This window comes from Mytilus trossulus, chromosome 12 (genome assembly GCF_036588685.1).
Source record: "Mytilus trossulus isolate FHL-02 chromosome 12, PNRI_Mtr1.1.1.hap1, whole genome shotgun sequence".
NCBI lineage: Eukaryota > Metazoa > Mollusca > Bivalvia > Mytilida > Mytilidae > Mytilus > Mytilus trossulus.
Window position 1 is genome coordinate 16,788,442 of NC_086384.1, and position 22,447 is coordinate 16,810,888.

Genomic DNA, 22,447 nt, shown 5'->3' on the forward strand with positions numbered 1-22,447 from the left:
TCAATTGGATTCTAAAATTAAGCGAAGATAAAAATGATAATTGGACAATCATTCCAAAATTTTATTTCAACAAATTAGGGGAAAATCTTTTTGTATTCAAAATGAATTTAAAGAGTATTAAAGACATTGATAAAAATAAGTTACAAAATATGCCAGACTTCTACAAGCAACTAATTAAAGATTGGATTAGTGAAAAAGGAGGGAACACAAAAGATCCCAAAAGATTTTTTGAAATCAGAAAACAAGTTTTGTGGGGTAATGATAATATTAGGTTTAACAGAAAATGTCTAAACTTTGACGACTGGATAAAAGCGATATAATTAATATAAATGATATCATTGATGAACAGAGTAAAATCTCTGAAACTACAATCTTATCTAAGCTTAAATATAAACAAAATTGGATAAAGCAAATAAATATGTTAAAAAAAGCTATACCAAAGAAGTGGAAACTAATTCTTTGTACTGAAGAATCCATCAAAACTAAAGTTAAAGTTGTCAACGACTTAAAACTTAGGTATACAACAATAATTCCATTAGGGAGCACTAGAGAACTCTATAAAATATTCAAATTAAAAGAAAATCATGAAAAACCAAACGGTTTTCTTTTATGGGAAAAATTATTTGACAAAAATTTAAATTACAAGTTCAAAAATAACTTTGTTTTTATTTTTCAATATCTCACTGACAACAGATTGAAAATATTTAGATGGAAACTTATTCACTATATTCTGCCATGTAATGAACTATTAAAAAAGTGGAAAATTACTGAAGACAACTTATGTAAGCATTGTAAAGAAAAAGATAACTATGAACACTTTTTTGTCAACTGCTCATTTAATACAGACTTCCTAAAAATAGCAATGAAATTAATGAACTCCCTAGGTATATACAAAAACATTTTAAGTCTTGAAAATCTAGTAATAGGGTACAAAATTGAAGACTCGGCATACTTGGATATTAACTACATACTAACAATAATATCCTTTTCATTATATAAAGCATATTATGTCTCAGAAAAAAAAAAAAAAAAAAAAAAAACATTTTGAAAATTTTCCAAAAAGAAATTTCAGATATTATTGAAATGAACAATTTCAATAACAAAAATAATAGTAAGACAATTCTAAAAACAAATAAATTCATTGAAGATTATACAAAAAAAAATCAGAATTAAATCAGTTTTAAATGTCTGAAACATTATCTTATAAAAAGAACAAAACGTAAGCACAATTGTTAATTGTTATAATCCTGGTACTTTTGATAACTATTTACATGCCATATATGGTCATGTTTATTCACAGGTTCAATCATGCATGTCGGCATGTGTTACAAATATGTTTGTTATAATGTTCAACCATGCATAAGTAACGCCATGTTACATATTGTTGTTTTATTCATAAACATTATAAGAAAAAAAAAAGATAAACATGTGTAATCACGATTATTTAATATTTTTTTCATAGTGTAGACAAATTGTGAATTGTGCACGCTAAAATGAATGATTTAACTTGTGCAATACATATACACGACGACATACAATAGATCAGTAGAAATTTAAACAAAAATTGTATACTTACCGAACTTTATAAAATAAGTTAAATCCTGTTTATATAAGAATATTTAGACACACTCGATAAAGCGATAACGCACATGCTTTCCGAACCAAAACTAAGCCCAATTTCTTTCAATGGAACACGGATCATTTGATAAAATCGATAACGGAAAAAAATTCCGGAAAATTTAATGTATAAAAAAAAACAAGAAATTTTTAACAAAGATCTGTATGTGTATTCACAATATTTATTTTATATAATTGTGAAATCAATTATACTATAGCTACTAATATTATGAATAAGTTATATCTTACCAAATAGTGTTTCCCTAAACTATTAGGTAAACTAACATGAGGGATACTAAGTTACAAGCTGTAAACTTAGTAAATTGTTACAGCAAATATGAAATAAAGATATTATTACGTTTAAAAAAAAAAGTCATTTCCCAGTGAATATGAGGTTTTTGAATGAACAGTTTTGACATATCTGTACTACACACAGAATACTTCCGATACCACACTGTTTACAACTTGGGAAGAAATACACACTGTTTAACTGCTTAGCAAGATATCAAAGTTCTAGATCTACCACCTTATACGATCTTATACCAGTCAAGTTCGCGATTTTCATTTTGAAGATCTTCTTCGTGACTTTTTTTACATTCATTTTTAAAATCCTTGATTATTTCTTCATCTTCAATTTTAGCAAACAAGTTAATTCTCCTATAAGTTGCATACTTTTCACCAAATTTACCGTTGTCCCGTCGGAAAGTCGCCGGTTGCTACAATGCAAATTCTAGTGAAAGGGATGTAATTCGTACAAAACGTCGCAATATTTCGCGGAATCCGGTAGATGGCGTTCATTTACTGTTACTTGACCTTAAATTGAAAATATAACTTATGTTACATGAATTTAGTCAGTGAAAATGTTGCCTAAATCTTTTTATGACAAGATAGTGAATTGAAACCGGGATAAAATAAATATCCTGTTAAATAAATTATCATAGGTACCACGATTTAAAATGAAATCGAGACCAATACAAAAGTTCGCAACTCTAAGTCACCGCACGGAATTCAATAATGAACAAAACCCATACCGAAAAATAAGCTATAAAAGGCTCGGACATGACAAACGTGAAAAAAAGTTCAAAAGAGAAAACTAACGACCTAGTTTATGTAAAAACAATAAACATAAAACAGGTTTGACATACAGCAATATACAACAACCCTTGGTTATGTGCTGACATTATCCCAAAAGTATTAAATTTCTGTGTAGGTCTTATAACAGTCCTTAGATGTACGTTCACCAGACAGTAAAATACAGAAAACGAATTGATATGTTTTATATCTTTTATGAATGTATGTTATAAACCTTTACTTAATCATTCAAAATAGAAAAATCAAGTACACTATGCTAGATTATGAACATTTTTATTTTTCTTGCAGTTACAACAGCAATTTTTTATCAAAAATATCCAACCTTCTTAAATTTATAGGTTTCAATGAAAGTATTCTTAATATAGAAAATCTTGTAGTAGGATATAAAATAAATGATGAAGCTTACTATGAAATTAACTTTCTTTTGACTGTAATATTTTTTTCTATCTACAAATCATATTACATCTCTGACTCAAAAAGAACAAAAATAGATATCTTTAAAATATTCAAGGCAGAAATAAAATCTATAGTTGAAATCAATAATATAATTAAAAGAAAAACCAGTAAATTGATTTTAAAAACCCTAAAATACATAAATGATCATAAATAATAACAAGGATTTGTACAAATATCCCTGAGATCACATGACCCAAGTATTAAGTCACATGACTTGAGCATGTCAGGTGACAATAATGTACAAAAATACCACGTGTTAAAAAAAAAAAAAGATAATAATGTATCATTCAATATTGTATAATACACACTTTATTGTCTTCTTTTTTACTTTATATTTTATGTGTTTATCTTTGACAACTATGTGTAGTGCACCTTGATGTCGTGTATAATCATGTTTACCCGAGTAGTTTAGATATATCAGTCTAAAATACAACAGGTTTCAAATAAGTTAACAGTTACACTTTTATTATGATTCAAAACATCACGAAAATTATGATCAACTTACCTTTTAAATTAGACAAACTGTCTAAGTATTGTGAATTAAATTTATCCAAATCACAAAGATGATCAAAGATGATGATGGCAAAACGATGCACATTTATCTAATATTAAAAAACACTATCGGACGGAAGTGAAATATTCTCCGGTAAACATGAAATCATTTAAAATATTGTAATATTGTAATGTAACATCAATTTACTTTTATTAGATATTCTCCCTGGATACCTAATAACTAATATATCAGGGATACTTAGTGCAATGCTGTACACTAAGTAAATTGTTAACAGCAATAGAGTGCAACAAAGTATATTATCCACGTTAAAAAAAAAAAAAGTACACTATGCATGATTGATATATTATGGGAATTTTATGATAGTTTAAGGTGATACGAAATTTGTCAATCGAGAGGTTATTCTATAACTGTTTAGGGCAAAATGGTGTACTTCAGCAGAGATGACAGAATCATTTCAAATTGAGACTAAACATCTTTAAAGAGGAATACCATTTTCCGGCGCTATGCTTCTTCGAATAGTATTCACACTTTAGGATAATCAACCAGATACAAAGTAATTCAAAATATGTATTAACAAATATCAAAGTACATTTATAACGATACCATTTAAATTCGCACTTAAAGCGAAAGTTTTTATAAAACTAAAATCTGAACTTTGCATCGTACAAATTTAGCTCTAAAACAGTTCTTCATTTGCAAAACTTGTGGGAAGTTACTAATGAATAAGAAAGGCAAACCATTTTTAAAGCAATACCACTTCCCAATATAAACTCATTTGATAATAAAAACAAAAAGAACCATTGTGCCAAATGTAATACATGAATGTAGGATTTTATGGGTTTTAATATGGACAACTTAGGCAATCAAATTAAAACTTAAGGACTGATTGTCTTGCCAGCTAAAGCATGACAATTTTTATTAAACTGAAATCTAAACTCTTCATCATGAATCTATAACGGTTTCCAATTTATCAAAGTTGTCGAAAGTTGCTGCTGAATGAGAAAAGCTTACCATTTTCAAAATTAAAATTATTTTATTACCAAAAACACAAAGGAAACCGTTGTTCAAAATATTTAATATGAGTGTAAGTATTTATGTGGCTAATAAGGACAACTTTGGTAACTGAAATAAAAATCTGGAATGATATTCCTATCCGCAGTAATTTGTAACTTTAGTCTACATACATCGTGCTCCGTGTAAATTCACCATATAAATTCACATATAACAGCTCCATATCAAAATGGTGAAATGACCAGATTTAATAGAAGACTTTGAGCATGTTGTTTTAACATATATAATTAACGTCATCCGTGATAAATAACTTTTAAAATAATTCATTGTATCCCTCGTTTTCCAAGGTAAGTATTATTGCATTGATGAATATGAAATATTTTATGCAGAAATACGTTTCAAAAATGTTATTTTGCAGGGACTTATGGAGCAACAAAATTTCAGCACTCGACGTGAATATCTTTCAAGGTTTGACGTCACTCGAGATATTGTAAGTAACTTTATGCCGTTAAAACATAATTTGCATTTACATGTATGTGTTGCTGATTTACTGTCGCAAAGGTTTATCTTCTCTTTTTGAAAACATTTTGCAATGTTCCTACTAAATTAATAAATGCCTGTTCATTCAATTTGATATAACGTGAAAGCTTAACCAATTTTTAGAATTAAAAAAATTAGAACATTCAGATTAATGTTTTTGAATTTTTAAGATAAGTCAAGGTGATATAAATGTTTTGAAAACAGAGGTTACCTTGTATCTGTTTAGGGCAACGTAGTTTTCTTTTCGAAAAAAAACTTGAGACCGAACCTTGCTAGAGAGGAATAGCATAATCGATCTAGTGGTATACATTTGCACATCACAGATTAGCAGTACATATTTTCAAAACAGTGAAATATTAGCACTTTGACAACTTCAATTTGACTTTGCCCAAAAGAAAAAACAAGAAAATGATACAAAGTTACTAAATATCTATTGTCATTATACCCCCGCTTTAAAAAAGGGGGGTATACTGTTTTACCTCTGTCTGTCAGTCCGTCCGTCAGTCCGTCAGTCCGTCAGTCCGTCAGTCCGTCCCATTTCGTCACATTTTTCTCAGGAACTACACATCCACCCTTTCTGTAATTTGGTATCAACATTTATATATGTCAGCCATACCGTGTGATGCGTTTTCAGATTCATCATTCATCGACTTCCTGTTTACCGAACACTTGTATGATTTTACACATGATAGCCAAGTTGAAAATTTTCGTCACATTTTTCTCAGGAACTACAATACAAGGATTTCTGAAATTTGGTTTCAGGGTTTATCTAAGTCGGCTATACCGTGTGATGCGTTTTCAGATTGATCACTCGACAACTTCCTGTTTACCGAACTCTTGTATGATTTTACACATGATAGCCAAGTTGAAAATTTTCGTCACATTTTTCTCAGGAACTACAATACAAGGATTTCTGAAATTTGGTTTCAGGGTTTATCTAAGTCAGCTATACCGTGTGATGCGTTTTCAGATTGATCACTTGACAACTTCCTGTTTACCGAACACTTGTATGATTTTACACATGATAGCCAAGTTGAAAATTTTCGTCACATTTTCCTCAGGAACTACAATACAAGAATTTCTGAAATTTAGTTTCAGGTTTAATTTAAGTTAGCTATACCGTGTGATGCGTTTTCAGATTCATCACTCGACAACTTCCTGTTTACCGAACACTTGCATATTTTTACACTATTAATATTATCCACTTGCGGCGGGGGTATCATCAGTGAGCAGTAGCTCGCGGTTTCACTTGTTTCCACCTTTTTTCTACAATATTATTAGAATATGTATAAATTTCGTTTCGATTAATCTGGGTGCCGGTTTTTTTTCTCAAAAAAGATATGGACGTGCGGATTTAAGTTCTTTAAATGATGAGATTAATCCAAGTACTCTTCTCTCTGACCTCCTTCTTTTTTGTGTTTTTTATGGTAATAACCAAGATATAACTTTTTATAACATGTATAGGAGGATTATACACATCGCTATATCAGTTGTATATTTCGATAAAATCCGACTCTGATCTGTTACAAAAGTCAAAACATAATTGGTCATAACTTGTATCCCAATCAGCAACGCTTTGGTCAATTCTTACTGAACATGAAAGGGAAACCGTTTTTAGACCAACATTACTTCCCAAAAATCCTATTATAAATACACAAAGGAAACCATTGTGTAAAAAATAGTGCATGGCTCGAGACTTTCATATGGTTAATACGAACAATTTAGATAACCGAAATAAACATTATTGACTAATATTTCTGCCAGCATCATTTCATCACTGGTGTCTGTCTAGACATAACCCCATTGAGTTAAACCATATCTTCGCTCGAGATTGAGATGTTGAAATGGGAGTTTTGATATCGAGGGATAAATATGCGTATCATTATGTTAACACTGGTGACGACGAGGCTGTAGTAAATATGGTATTAAGATCATTTTGTTTCTATTCAAATGTGTGATCAATTATGTGATTAAACCGTCTGAAGACTGGATTGTTTTAGCCGAACATCAACCTGTTATTTGGTGCATTAATCATTTAAGTCAAAACTATAACCTTGTGTTTTTATGTCAACACTTGTTACGACGAAGCTGTAGTAAATAAGATAAATTTGTTTGTATTCAAATTTGTGATCGATTGTGTGATTTAACTTTCTAAAGACTTGATATATATTCTAGCCAAACATCAACATGTAACTTGTTGCAGTAATCATCTACGTCAAACATGAACTATAACCTTGTATTGTAATGTAGACATGTATTACATTGTTTGCAATGAACAACAGTGATTTCCCAGTAAAATAAAAACCGATAACTTAACATGTGAAATAAACCCAATTAGTTCACTCCCCTAACGTCATACAACAATGTGGTTTCTACATTGTCAATGTAATAAAAAGAATAACTTATTAATGAATTCAAGTATCAAGAAATAGTGAACTCGTGATCTGACAACACTGATAATTAACGTATACGCTACGCGCATTTGTGAATTGTTTGGTCACTCGTTGAACATTTTTCTCATTATAAATTATAATCCTGGTACATTTGATAACTAATTATTGTCAGCAGTAAAACGGTATTTAATTTGACAAAGTTGTCTTTACCTAATACTTAACGAGAAAGGTAGAAAATTATCAGACCAATATCACTTTACCAAAAATGTTTTAGTGAAATAAATTAAAAGTAAATGGTTATGCAAAATACAATATACCTTAAAATAATAGATGAGGTTGAAATGGACAACTAAGGTAACTGTACTGAAACTGTCAGCATTATTCGGCGGTTATTTATTTGTCTGCCTGCACACAACAACGTAATACTTAACGTAATGGTCACTTAATATGACTACAAAAGTCAAAAAGTCTGAAAAGACCAGTTTTTGTCTGAATTTGCATAAATTTTTACTTGACATTCTTAATTTGTCTGCATAATTTTTGAAAATTCTTGACATAGTACTAGTTTGTCTAAAAAGGTTCTTGATTTTTCTTGACAAGTGTTTTGACAGTATTAACATTGTCTTAAAATTTCTCGACACTTCCTGTATCATCTGATAAGAGTCTGAATTAGTCTCGACCAATTCTTGACTGTCTTAAATTTGTCTCGATCTGTCTTGACATATTCTTGACATTCTTAATAATGTCTGAATTTGTCTTGACATATTCTTGACATTCTTTATAATGTCTGAATATGTCTTGACACATTCTTGACAGTATTAAATATGTCTTGACACTATCTCAACAGTATCAATTTCGCCGGTACGGTTTATGAAATATTTTGGGTTTGTGTGGCTAAAAAAAGAGGAGGGGGGCTTTCGTGTTGGTCAAAGATTTTTTTATCAACAAAAATTTGTGATAACGGTCTCCTTCCTGAAAAGAAAAAAAATGTTTAGATCTATATTATGTATGTTTGTTTGAGACCAATGAAATTATTGATTAAAAATTATTAAATTCAACACTCAAATTTGAATAGTAAATAGAAATCATTGATGGGACCCATTATGAATACTTTTTTTATTATTATTCCTGGAGTAGATAATAATTTTCTTTTAATCTTTGAAATGTTTATTGCAGGTCAACTGATAAGTTGTATGGCTGATTATAGGTTAATCAGTAATTGCTATTTGACAGTTGCGTGTATTCTGGGGTGTGTTATAACTTAATTTCATGGGGAACATCCTGTCCATGTATAATACTGAATATATATATTCCAACAGATGACATTACACAAATTTTTCTTCTGTTAAATGAATGATTTTATGTCATCATAATTTGCTATTTATATAAACCACATTTTTGTACAATAATTATTTACAATATTAACATTGGATATATTGAATGTAGAGTGAAATATGTCTACCATATGATTGGTTTTAATAATTTAATTAATAATTGAGATTTAGGAATCAAAACTTGTATTTTTTACAAAAAAACACATTTAAATTGTTTTATATCAACACACCCTCATTTAAATTATTTTATACATTATATTTCGTAGCCGTATTTGCATTTGTGAAACTATTTAAATACCAAAATTTTCAATTGTTTTACATAATATTTGATATAAATGAGAATTTGTCAAGAAAAATTAAGACACGAGTCATACTTTTGGAGAATGTCAAGTAAAAGTTCATGCAAATCAAGTCAAAAACTGGTCTTTTCAGACTTTTTGACTTTTGTAGTGTATGGAACGCATTAAATGGAGGGACAAAAGTCAGAAGACATCACTTCAAATCTTCAAACACTGTTGTACAAGATGGTCATTGAAATATTTGTATTCAAGTTCATCATTTATAATGCGGTAATACTGTCTAAAAACAACATCGATTTTTATATACTTAAGGGCAGATATTGAAAATGTTTTCGTCTCATGATAATAATGGAAGCCATAAATGAATAAAAACTTTATATCATATTATAAAAATCTGCCAGTATGTTGTCAATATATATCAACCAGTTTATAAACAGATATACTTCTGTTGGACCCCCAAGGGTGATTGGGGAATAGACATATGGTCACTTGGTCTTCTTCCGACCGGCAGTAAAACGCTTGCCGAAGTGGGGCGTCCGTTTGGCTGTGCGGGATGTATCAAGTTCGCAGTCACGTACGGTCAGATTGGGGACGTTAAATCCGATGCCTCGTGTAAGGAGAGTGGGCTGTTGCAAGGCAAAATTTCTGTCCCTATCCAATATACCCTCATTTTTCAGTGCCATTCCAAATTTCCCCGACCATCATCCCAGATGGCCTCTATTAATTCAAGACCTACCTATAGTATTTTTTGTGAACTTGTTCTCGTCCTGAATATGCATGAACTATTTGCCACTGGACGTTAAGCAACCAACAATCAATCAATCAATACTTCTGTGGGTCAATAACTGCAATGACGAATACTCTTATTTTTCGGAAAAAATGTTACTGGTTTGATCTTGTATTATATCTACCTCTCCTTTTATTAATTGTTTTTCAAGTAACACAAGATTCTGAAAAAGCAACATATATAATCAATGTTCTTATCTTTTTAAAAATATTTTCCATCGAGCTTTTAAAGTATGGATCGATTCAGCTTGTTGAATGATTAAAGACAACCATTTTGATGAAAATAAACAAACGTCGTTTAAATTGATCCTATTGATTGTAATAAATTGCCATTTGTTTTCAAAGATATATTAATTTGTGTCAATTGTATTTAGTATTACAAGTAAAATTAGAAATATATGCAAGAAATAACAATTAAGGTTATTGAATTGCTGGTAAGGAGTCTGAATTTGTAAATGGAGAGGTTTGCCTATATCTGATTAGGACAAGATAGTTTACAGGATCAAAGACGACAGCATTCTTAATCAAATTTAGATAAAACCTTGATGAATAGTAAAAGCATTATCGATGTTTTTATGTTTCAACTAACCAAATACAACCACCTGATTGTAAGCACATTGTATGTATATTTGAACAGCACACGGTTTGAGTGTCTAGGTAAAACACGTTCCTCTGTCACCCTCAAACAGTGACGTTACAAAATAACATTGAGAATAAACTTTACAAAAAATCTGAAGAAATTCATTTAACAAATCAACATGAAGGATCTTTCAGTAATACCTTTAATTGGTTTTCAAAGAAATATACTATACTTCAGTTTTTCTTATTTTTCTACTGTAAATATGTATGGATTGAGGAATACAAAACATTTTATGCAGACATATGTTTAAAAATATTATTTTACAGGTGGCTGAGTGCCAATCAAATTGAAACGCTTGACGTAAATCTCTTTAATGGTTTGACGGCTCTGAGGACATTGTAAGTATTTTGAATCCACAAACAACTATTTGCCCCATCTGATGCTGGTTTTCCATGCAATGATGTAAATTATCTATTTTTGTTTCCTTTTTCTTTTCGTGCACAGATATATTAACTTGTGTCAATTTGATTTTGTATTATATGACAATATAGTTTACAGGAAAAAAGATGATACGATTCAAGCAAGCCTTCATTAAGAGGAATAAAAATTTGGATCAAGTGCAATATATTTCTACATTTTTTTAGTAGAACATATTATCAGACCGATACAATATGTGCACTTTAGACTATTTCAGTTCAACTGACTTGTCTATTGCCCCAAAATTAAATGAAGATTATATAAATAAACTCATCATATATACCAGAATTGAAATTATATATTTGCGCAAGACGCGCGTTCCATAAAGCTATTGCATATCTATTATAGCCATTTGGTTTTTTTTAATTGGCTGCCAAATTCCTCAAAATATATCCAAAAAAAATAGTTGTGTATCGTTTTAAAGAAATAATCAAAAAAATGTTAGAAAATCGATAAAACATTTTAAGTGAATTTAGTGAAAATATTTTTTTGTAATGGGTCGAATCTTTCGTTAATTGTCTTGATTTTATGTTAATATAAAACATGCATAAATAAATATTGATATATAATGATATAAAGCAAATTTAAAATTGTTCAATTTCTGCTCTCAAACAGTATTTCATTTGGCAAAGTTGTCGTTTCTTACTACTGAATGATAAAGGCGGAAAATTATCAGACCAATATCACTTCCCAAAAATATTTTAATAAAATAAATTTACAAGAAATTGTTATGTAAAATATGATTTTGCGTAAATTAAAGTATGAAGTTCAAAATGACAAATAAGGTAACTAAACTGCAAACGTTGTGCCAGTATCCTTCGGGGGCTATTGTCTGCATGCACACAACCGTAATTTATACTACTTAACGCCATGGTCACTGACTTTGGACCTGCTTAAATTACAGAATAAATCAAACACGGTAGAAGACCACACGTATGATCTGCCAGCACTGCTGTAAAATATGGTCATTGAATTATTTGTTATTTAATTAATCATTAATATTGCGGTAAAATTGTCTAAGAACAACGCTGATCTTTGTAGATTTAAGGGCAGACATTGAAGATATTTATCTTATAATGATAATGTAAGACATAATTGGTAAATAACTATGTATTATATTATGAAAATCTGTCACTATGTTTCTGTTGTTCCGTTGTTTTCCTTTTATAGTTGATGTGCTCCTCTCGGCTTTAGATTGTAACCCGGATTTGTTTTCTCTCAATCGATTTATGACTTTGGAAGCGCTATACTACTATTGCCTTTATTTGCAATATATCAACTGGTTTACATACCGATATATTCGATATCCGCTGGCCAATGTATTGCCAATGTTAATCTGTTTGCATTTACGAATATGCCAAATGTAATGATGAATTACGTTATGCTATATTGTAGGTCTCACATACCAATCAAATTACAAAACTCCCCATGTATTGCTTGATTGCTCTTGTATTATAATACGCCTATTATTTTATTCATTGTTTTTAAAGTAAAATAAGTTTTTAAGAATGCAATATAAATAATCAGTGTTTTTTTTCTTCAAATAATGCAATTTTCCGAAAGATTTAAATACTGTTTATTTTATTTGGTATATCATATAAAGTCTACTGTTTTCAAAAAATGAAGATGCCGTTTAAATGATGCTATTGGATAGATCAGATAACGCAATGCCATCTGCATTTTTGTCAATAGAGAGGTTACCATGTGACTTTCATGATACATTAGTTAACTGGAGTAGGAATGACAAACTGTTCAGTATAATTAAGATTAAACTTCAATAATGGGGAATTTAATAAATAATTCTCATTTCGAGCACTACCAAAATATAGCACTTTATGATACTTTGTATTTGACTTTTCTTTTCTACTTTTTAAAAACCGCCTGCGCATCTTAGATAAATGAATTACGTTCGCTTTAATTTGATATGGTATCATTTTAAGAAATAACATAGTAATAAGGACTTTTAGATTTATGATATTGAATTGATTATCTTTCTTAAGTGACATGAGTTTAGTAAATGAAAATGTTGCTTTGATCTATTTTTTGAAAAAATAGTTTGTTTTTTGCTTTTTTTTAATTGACTGCACAAATTCGTCATAATATATAAAAAATGATAATCGTTTCAAAAAAATAATGAAAAAAAAATGTTAGAAAATTGATAAAACAGTTGAAGTGAATTTAGAAAACATAGACTGTCTTGTAATATATCCTATCTTTCGTAAATTATCCGGATTTTATATTAATATAAAGCATGCATTAATAAATATTGATATATAATGATATTAAGCAAAATTTAAAATTGTTCAATTTCTGCTCTAAAACTGTATTTCATTTGGCAAAGTTGTCGTTACTTACTAGAGAATGAGAAAGGCGGAAAATTATCAAACCAATATCACCTCCCAAAAATATTTTGTTTCAATAGATTAAAAGGAAATTGTTGTGTAAAATATAGAATTGCGTAAATTAATGTATGAGGTTCAAACGCATCACTTAGGTAACTAAACGTAAATCGTTCTGCCAGCATTCTTCGGGGGCTATCGTAGGTTAGGCATTAAAACAATACACAAAAACATATATTATATACAGCAATACACAACAACCCTTGACGTATGTGCTGACATTCGCCAAAAGGATTAAATTTACAATTAGACAAAAATAACAGAAAGCGAATTGATATGTTTTAGATATTTTATGAAAGTATCTTATGAACCTTTATTTAATCATTCAGAATAGACAAACCAAGTACATTATGATTGATTTTATTTAAATTTTATGACAATTTAAGACGATAAGACATGTGTCAATGAACAGTGGTAAACTACTGTTTCCTTTATTTGTCCTGTATCTGTCTAGGACAATATGGTGTACTTGACACAGATGATAGTATCATTTCAAATTGAGACCAAACATCCTTAAAGAGGAAAACAATTATCACTCCGGCGCTATACGTCCTCGAAAAGTTTTCACATTTTCTGAACAAACACAACATTTTATTCGAAATAATTTCAAGTGCCTTTATTTTCTCCTACTCTAGGATAATTAACCAGATACAAAGTAATATAAAACATGCATCAGAAATTTCAAGATATAACGATGAAATGTGAATAAACATTTAGAGCAAAAGTGTTTATAAAACTTGAATCTCAACTTTGCATCGTACAGATGTATTTCTAAAACAGTAATACATTTGAAAAACTTGTGGGAAGTTACTGTTGAATGCAAAAGGCAAATCATTTTCAAAGCAATATTACTTCCCAAGATAAACTCATCAGAAACACAAAAGAAACCGTTGAGCCAAATTTGGTATATGAGTAGGATTTGATGGGGTTAATATGGTCAACTGAATTTAAAAAAAAATGAACAGCTTAATATTTTTTCATTATTTTTGTATTCATATTCAGCATTGAGAATGACGTGAAACTGTATAAAAAGCTTATTTTTCGCAGATATGTAGGATGTTATTTTTAACATTGATCATTTGAATACATATAATGTATGGCAAATAAGACAATTTCAATTTTGAATTTATCAATTTCCCCCAACTTAGTAGCAATCAACCAAATTAACCTGCATATGGGATATAAATTTCCCAACTCATTCAGTATTCAAAAACTTCCATCCTCTACTCAGACTTTATAAAACGTCACCAGTGTCTGAGCAAAAAGTTGATGAACCAAGGTTATGTAAAAAATGTATGAAAAAAAGTTACGTGTTAAAGTGTTCTTTGTTTTGTCTTTGTAAATTAAGAACTTGTACGGTTTATACAAAAAAGAAGATCTAGTATGATTCTAAATGAGACAATCATTCACAAGATACGAAATGACACAGACATTAACAGCTATAGGTCATTGCACGGCCTTCAACAGTGAGCAAAGCCGGTACATCATAATCAGCTATAAAAGGACCCGAACTCACAAATGTTAAACAATTCAATCGAGAAAACTAACGACCTAATTAATGTACAAAAAAATGAACGAAAACAATATGTAACATAGCAAAAAACGACGACCACTGAAGTACAGGCTCCTGACTTGGGACAGGCAACTACATACAGAATGTGGCTGGGTTAAACATGTTAGTGGGATCCCAATCCTCCTCATTACCGGGGACAGTTGTGAAACAGTACAGAATAAGAATGAACATTATAATCAGTTCATAAAGGGTTAACACATCAGATGGATACAAATAGAAATATATCTAACAAGTGTACAGATTTGAGAGTACTTGCAGTTTTTGACAGCTAGTTAAAAGCCAATAATAACTAATAAAAATAATCATGCATCTAAGACTAATGTATCAATCAGTTCACATCCAACATCCAATGGATTTAGTGTAAATTTGTAATGAACAGTTAGAGAAAAACATGACTTTGTGCAATGCCAAGATACAGGAATCTAAAGATTGTAGATCCATGCAAGTGTACATGTATATAACAATATTATTTTAGTTTGCTTTTTAACTGATAACAAAATGAATATAAATACCAATAAAAACAATATTCAAAAATCTTATCACAGTATTTGAAAGGTAACAATTTGGAATAATTTTATTTAAGGGATTGATAAGTTTACCAGGATCGTTTTCTAAATTTGCAGGCACGGTAAACAACATCGCCGTAAAATGAGGATGTGCCTATCCGTTTGAAATAAGTTTTCTACAGGACTGGTACAAAAAAACTTCAAAACCAAATCTTTATATCTTTGGAAGAATTTTGTAAAAATTAATTAAGGTAGATTAATCCATGACTTAATAATTTACCAGTAATACATAGATTACGTTGGTTAAAATCTAAAACGTCACAACAGACACAGGCATAGTAAACTAGTTGTGAAATATTAAAACCGTAAGATGGTGCCAAAGAAACATCAATATCCAAAAAAGAAAAAGAAACAATAGGGAACGAAAAATCGTCCCTTTTGTCGTAAACGGGTTTCCCGTGTAAAACTGAAATATCTAAATCCAAGAAAGGACAGTTATTACCGTTTAAATTTGATTTATCTAAGGCAAGTTCCTTTGGGTAAATTTCGGCAGTATGTTCAGAAAGTTCTTGATTATTTAACGAAAAAATATCATCAAGATAACGGTAAGAGTTTTGTTGAATTTTTAATTAAATGCAATTAAGACGGGTTTTTACTGAGTTTGGTCATCAACTGTGATTCATAACAGTACAAAAACAAGTCCGCTATGAAAGGGATGCAATTAGTGCCCATGAGACCACATATGATATGTCGATAAACTTTGTTGTTGAAGCGTACATAAATATAATCAAATAGAAAATTAACAGCTTCAATCATCTCATCACACCTCCAGTAAGTATATCTTCCAAAAAAAGTAATTCCACTATTTTCATATATTTTATTTCAAAAGTTTATGATTAGTTATTTGATAGTTAAGGAACTATTTAAAAACACTGAAAGATCAGTTGTAGAACACTTACTAGAGGCCGAGATGAAACGATAGTTTGCTGTTTTTTGTAAAGTTTATGTAACTAATACATAGTATGGAACTTCTGATGTTCAGAAGGGGCCTTCAGCTGTGATGTCGCTATGATATACAGTTGGGTGCAGACCAAGCATTACATGTAGACGGGCCGAAAAAGTTAACGCGGCGTTTACTCGCGTGCACTTCATGTAAACGCCGCGTTAACTGTTCGTTAACTCTGAAATTTCAGTAGACATTAAAAGTAAACGGGCGTTTACTTTCGCGTTTACCTCCGCGTTAACGCAAAAACGGCGCGTCTTCTAATTTTGTAAAGAGTAAACGGGCGTTTACTTTCCCGTTTACCTCCATGTTAACGTGAGAAGATGCGCGTCTTCTATTTTCGTAAAAAGTAAACGCACGTTTACTGTTTGTAGTAAACGCGCGTTAACGCAGAATGTCATCGTATCCTGGATACACTGACCTAAAATATCAAATGATAATAAATGTACATCAACATTAAATGACCAACAGTTAATTATAAATTTTATCACACATATGTATTCAATTGAAAAACAGTAAAGTAAATTTCTTGTTCTTTGCAAATTTTAAGTATGTTTATTCAAATAATTTAATCCTCACCATAATCAAACAGATTTCTCATTTAAGACAGTCTGACTCGTAAAACAAAATTATTTGATCTATTTAACCAAAACGGACCATATTTATCCTTTATCAAGTTATCTATTTAGTAGTAATTCAGTTATATTTTTATGTCATAATGGACATATAATACAATTGAAAGCAATTTTTGAACCAGCATGACCTCTTTTATTTAAAATATTGAATTGTAAACAAATTTCAGTAGTTTTCATTTTTACTGAAATTTGTTTACAATTCAATATTTCAAATAAAAGAGGTCATGCTGGTTCAAAAATTGCTTTCAATTGACTGACCGCTTAGTAAATGAAATAAATGTTTATGTAAGGATTGATGGTATAATACAAAAGGTAGCAATATTTGAATATTATGACTAAAAAGTTTTGTTCGCATCAATTTAGAGTGCAGGCATGTACTTTTTTTATTCAAAATATTGAATTGAAACAAATTTCAGTAGTTTTCACACCTCAGACTGACTCTTATTATAAATCATTTGTCCGCAAAAACTAAAACTGAAAAGATAAGCATTTTAGTATGTAAATCTATATAGCCACAAAGTAAATATTTTCATGTAAGGATTGATTGTATAATACAAAAGGAAGCAATATTTGAATATTATGACTAAAAAACTTTTTTCGCATCAAATAAGAGTGCCAGCATGTCCTTTTTTTATACAAATTATTGAATCATGAACCAATTTCAGTAGTTTTCATACCTTATAAAATAATTTGTTTCGCAACAATCAAAACTGACCATACTAGCATTTTATTAGGTAAATCTATATAGTCACATAGTAATTGAGTTATATTTTCATGTAAAGAACTGATTGTATAATACAAAAGATAGCAATATTTGAATATTATGAATAAAAATTTTGTTCTCATCAATTTAGAGTTCCAGCATGTTCTTTTTTTATTCAAAATATTGAATTGTAAACAAAATTCAGTAGTTTCCATACCTCAGACAGACTCATATAATAAAATTATTTGTCTGCAACAACCAAAATTTACCATATAAGCACTTTATTATATAAGTCTATATAGCCATATGGTAAATGAGTTATATTCTCATGTAAGGATTGATTGTATTATATAAAAGGTAGCAATATTTGAATATTTTGACTACAAAAAATTGGTTCGCATTAATTAAAAGTGCCAGCATGTACTTTTTTATACAAATTAATGAATCGTAAACCAATTTAAGTAGTTTTCATACCTCAGACTGACTTGTATTATAAATCTATTTGTTTCGCAACAACCAAAACTGACCATCTCAGCATTTTATTATGTAAATCAATATAGTCACATAGTAAATGAGTTATATTTTCATGTAAGGATTGATTGTATTATATGAAAGGTAGCAATATTTGAAAAAATATGACTAAAAAAAATTTGTTCGCATTAATTAAAAGTGCCAGCATGTACTTTTTTATACAAATTAATGAATCGTAAACCAATTTAAGTAGTTTTCATACCTCAGACTGACTTGTATTATAAATCTATTTGTTTCGCAACAACCAAAACTGACCATCTTAGCATTTTATTATGTAAATCAATATAGTCACATAGTAAATGAGTTATATTTTCATGTAAGGATTGATTGTATTATATTAAAAGTAGCAATATTTGAAAAAATATGACTAAAAAAAATTTGTTCGCATCAATTTAGAGTGCCAGCATGTACTTTTTTATACAAATTATTGAATCGTTAACCAATTTAAGTAGTTTTCATACCTCAGACTGACTCCTATTATAAAATTATTTGTGCACAGCAACCAAAACTGACAATATACATGTAAGCACTTAATTATGTAAATCTATATAGGGGCATAGTAAAAGAGTTGTATTTTCATGTAAAGATTGATTGTATAAATTAAACGGAAGCAATATTGGAACAGTTTAAATAAAAAAAATGGTTGGCATCAATTTAGAGTGCCACAATGTCCTTTTTTTATTCAAAATATTGAATCGTAAAAAAAATTCAGTAGTTTTCATACCTCAGACTGATTCATATAATAAAATTATTTGTTCCCAACAACCATAACTGACCATATTAGCACTTTTTTTATGTAAATCTATATAGCTGCAAAGTAAATGAGTTATATTTTAATCTAATGATTGATTGTATTATATAAAACTGAAATGTAGCAATTTTTGATTAGTATGACTAAAAAAAATTGTTGGCATCAATCATTCTAATTTAGAGTTCCACCATGTCTTTTTTTATTCAAAATATTGAATTGAAACAAATTTCAGTAGTTTTCATACGACTGACTCGTATTATAAAATTATTTGTCGGGAACAACCAACACAGACCATATTAGCACTCTATATAGCTGAATAGTAAATCAGTTATAAATCCATGCAAAGGATCGCAATATTTGAACATTTAAATTGACGGAATGGTACAAATGACGTACATACTTATGTTACACTTTATTAAATATCCCTGTACAATTGACGTTTGATAATTTGTCAAAACAAAAGCTTAAATCATGTTAATCCAAGACAAACGAGGGGAATTTCGATTTAAAATTATGTATTAAATGCACCGAGTTATAGTTAGGAATTCGAAGAACAATTACAAATGGGGAAAGAAACAACGTAAACCAGGATGTTTATAAAAATATGTTTCCGATGTCTCTGATAACCTTTCTTTCCGTATCGATATTTGTACATGTAACTTTTGAAAAGAAAATATAGAACATCTGCTAATAAGTAAAAATAATGGACTTAATGGAACTGATTGTGTGTGATTGAATAAAATTAATATTCGAATTAAAAGAATTTTGGAATTGTTCTGGTTTAAAACACATATACGTAAAATACAAAGACTAAAGGTCGTTTTTATAAAATAAATGAACAAATGAACTTTATTTCTAAATTTAGCTAATCAGTTAACGCGAAAAGTAAACGCGCGTTTACTTTCAAGTGCACGTAAAAATACACTTTTAAAATCTGTAGTAAACGCCCGTTTACTTTGAAGTGCACGTAAACATAAATTTAACGAATTCTGAAGTAAACGCCCGTTTACTACTGACTAAACGGACACAAAGTAAACGCCCGTTTACCCGGGTAGACATTAGAAATTTCCATTTCGACCGCGTTAACGTAATTATAGTAAACGGGCGTTTACTAGTGAACGGGAAATTTGAAGTTAACTAACGAAATATGTGCACGCGGCGTTAACTTGCGTTTACTTTATGTAATGCTTGGTCTGCACCCAACTGTATATGTTTACTATACGACTCTCTGTGAAGCGCACGGACTTGAATGTAGATGAATTTAAAATTTCAAACTTAAGAACGTCCGTGTAGTATTTACGGCATTGATTTTTATTCTGAAAATAGACGTTCTACAGCTGACTATGCGGTATGGACTTTGCTCATTGTTGAAGGCCGTACGGTGACCTAAAGTTGTTAATTTCTGTGTCAGTTGGTCTCTTATGGCGAGTTGTTTCATTGGCAATCATACCACATCTTATTTTTTGTATTATTTTCTCTATTATTTAGTTCTGAATTATTCTCAAAATGTTATATTCGAATATCCACAACATTCATACATTTATTTAGATAAGAATCAAGAGATTTTTTATCACATTTTTTCCCGTTTACACCAATTTTTACAAAATGAGGAGAGCGTATTTTGTGACCTGACTACACTGTTTCCAATCTATTTTAGATGGAGACCGATATTTTGGTCCTTTTTAAAAATAGATTTTAACCTCTTTGTCTTGGACGATATTGAGGTCCCCATAAAAACATGGCCGTAGGGGTCATATCTAAACTTCGACGATTAACAGTTTCAAGTTTAAGGAGTATTGTTTTCTACACTGACGTCTGATGTTACTGACGTATCACTAAAAAAACTTCTGCTTGGTTTTTTGTATGTTTACGAAATAATAGGTGGTTCTGTCCATTTGTCCATATTCCATATTTTGTAATATTGTTTTGGCGTGGCTCGGTACTTTGACATTCCGCGTTGTGTTATTTTCATATGTTCCGTGTCTTAATGTCAATTTGTTTTAATAGTAATTAAATTATCACACAATATTGACTACTGTATCCCTATTTTGACATTTTTACCTATTACGTCTGTTTGTTTTATTCGCCCATTGTTGTAAATATAGTGGAATTGCATGCTATTGTCATACTAGTGAGAGGTTCAGCTTGATTTTAATAAAAAACAGATTTAAATAATTATTTTCTTCATAAGGAAATGTCCGGACTAACGCAGAAATATGACAGTTGTTTTAAATTCGTTTGATGTGTTTGAGCTTTTGATTGAGCCATTTGAAACGTGACTTACCAGTGCTGAATTTTTCTCGGAGTTAGGTAGTTTTTGGAATTTTAATGTTATAGTCATTCATAAAAGATATGCATTGAATTATGAATATATGTTAGTATGTATGCAATATTTCATTCAGTTTTCACAGATATACCACTCTTTCATTTTTCCTATTTTCCAAGGTAAATATTTACATTGATGAATATAACATATTATATAAATGCATTCATTCATAAATGCAAACAAATTAAAATTGCCAATAAACTGGTCAACGGAAGATTAATATATTCGTTTGTAAACTAGTTGATATATATTGTACATAATGGCATAAAGTAATATACCGGTGTTCAAAAGTCATAAATCGATTGAGAGAAAACAAATCCGGGTTACAAACTAAAACCGAGGAATAAACATCAACTATTAGAGGAAAACAAAGGAACAACAGGAACACTGAAGTCGAACAAAAACAAACACCAGCATACATAGAAACGAACTATTTGATAATAAACTGCCATATTCCTGACTTGGTACAGGACATTTTAAGAAAAATGGTGGGTTGAACCTGATTTAATGGCTCGCCAAACCTCCCGCTTTATGACAATGTTAAAAAAAATCGCTAAAAAGACAATACTACGTGACAGAAATACAGCACAAACTCACGCAAGAACATTCATCACAGAGAAATGCACAAACATATAAAACAATAGTCTTCACAAAATGCAAACCGCAAAACAACAACGACCATATTCAATCAATGACAGACACCACCGGATATGTCAAACAGTGACGCGCTTACGTTACTAACATGCAATCTCGAACTTTTACAAATATTTTCACAATACTTGTCCAAACAATTGTCATGACAATGTTGGTATTGAAAGGCATAATGGATGTTACAAATAAATATTAAAAATACTCACCAACTATGGTATTAAACAAACATGTTCATATCTGTACAGTAAATTGTAAAGGCTTACAACAACC

At 30.0% G+C, this 22,447-nt stretch overlaps 1 long non-coding RNA gene across 1 annotated transcript in view; it reads left to right on the plus strand.

The window, feature by feature from the left end:
• The first annotated feature begins 5,108 nt into the window (after nt 1-5,108).
• LOC134692977 (uncharacterized) overlaps nt 5,109-22,447 on the plus strand; it is a 30,126-nt gene continuing 12,787 nt past the window's right edge. The window contains exon 1 of the long non-coding RNA XR_010102302.1: nt 5,109-5,180. This is a non-coding gene — a long non-coding RNA (uncharacterized LOC134692977). The remainder of the gene's footprint in view (nt 5,181-22,447) is intronic.